Genomic DNA, 1,861 nt, shown 5'->3' with positions numbered 1-1,861 from the left:
TTTTTGTGCATTAGTTGGTTAAACTGCATAATAGGATTTCCCACATTCGTAAGGCTTTTAGAGGAGCGAATTTTTAGATGGAGTGCATGCATTGATAGGTATTTTACCCTATAAAGCATCTGCTATGGTACAGTAATCATATCATTGTCACTATTTGGACGGTTTTCAACATGATAGATATTTAGCTGACCAGCTTTGAACTATACAGCTCACTTTATCTTCTGTTGTTAGTCAGTGTAATTGTTTCAAAATCTACTTTATATCTCAATGAAATCTTCACAAGTAGATTTCAAAAGAATTACACTGATTGACAACATAAGATAAAGTGAGCTGTAGAATACTAGAATTCAAAGGTGGTCAGAGAGAGAGAGAGAGCATTTGAATAAGGTTGTTATTCCATTTAATTTTTTTAATGCCTGAAACACCTATCCTTGAAAGAGCTTTGCAACTCATCCAAGATATACAGCTTCCTGTACACATGTTTTTGCATCTTCGATGCTGGATGCCTCATCTTACAGCGCCTGCTGAAGGCATAACTTCGGCTGAACGACAACTACCCTTGCTTTAACTCTCTGCTTGCCACCAACCGTTTCTCCTGCCGTAATCCCCATCTCACCTTATGTACGTTGTTTGATTGTAATGTTTGTCGGATGAAAGTTTGCCATGGATGCACAGGCCTGCATGATGGTCTGTTCCTAACTAGTTTATCCTCTTCAATATCAAGGAGGGGGCCTAATCCCCCAGCTTTATTATCCAAAAAAAGAAAATAAGTAGGTTAAGAGTTGGAAATATCATTGCACGGGCTACTTAATCCCTCCCTTGAAAGCCATACTTAATCTTTTGTTCAAAATAAAAGAGAATGTATATATTCTGTCAGAGGAAGATTCATGGTGAATCAGAAGAGAAAAACTGGGGAAGGAAAGTATGGGTGCAAGCCGAAGAAAATATCTAGAGAAGGAAAGTGTGGACACTGAAAGCATAGAGAAGAGGCACTTATATTACTAAAACCATGGTCTCAAATAGCTCGGCATTCGTCGGGGCCTTCGTTATCGGAGCCTTATGAATCTGATATTATTCTTGGATATGAATCTTAAAATAAAACCTGAAAGGATATTTGGATGTGATCCAAACTTATTTGATCTGAGACTCCAAATCCGATATGAATTCAGATTAGTATTTTCGGTTGTGTCTGACTTCAATTCCAAATCAAAATTTATAAATTTATATATTTTATTCTTCCTAAAAAAAGATAAATTTATATATTTTACAAGTAAAACCCTTGCTTCCAACCTTTGTTAACTGCATCCGGCACGCCATATAAAATCTGAATCTCCACTCAGCTTAGGGATGTCATGGGTTCGATGCTGACCCGATTTTGAATCCAATTAGTCGGTTTGGGTAGCCAAATCCGTATTCGATTAGAAATCTGATTCAGGTCATTGAAACCTGTACGGAATTCAACTAAAAACCAAACCTGATTTAAGTGTAAATATCTGGTTTTAAGCTAGACGGATCCTAATTTGGTTTTAACATTTTTCATCATTCTCCAAATCTGATTAGGTCTGGTTTGATTCAATTTTATCTTTTTTTTTTCATCGGAATCTAACTTGAATTTGACCCGTTGGCTTCCCAAATTTGACTCAACTAGTGTAACACCCCGATATGGGACCTCGAGCGTCCGAGTTAGGTTCGTATTACTTCTCAAAGGGAAAGTATAGAGTTCACACAAGAGAACGTGCTTTAAAAAAATCATTCTTTTTTTTTCAGTAATTTACTTTCTTTCACAAAGTTCATCATTCATAAAATAAAAAAACAAGTATATAAATGTTCAATGACAAAAAAATAAAAACTAACAAGTACT

Source organism: Nuphar pumila, chromosome 11 (assembly GCF_984573655.1).
Source record: "Nuphar pumila chromosome 11, dmNupPumi1.hap1.1, whole genome shotgun sequence".
In the NCBI taxonomy this organism is placed as follows: domain Eukaryota; kingdom Viridiplantae; phylum Streptophyta; class Magnoliopsida; order Nymphaeales; family Nymphaeaceae; genus Nuphar; species Nuphar pumila.
Note: the sequence above shows the minus strand (reverse complement) of the source record.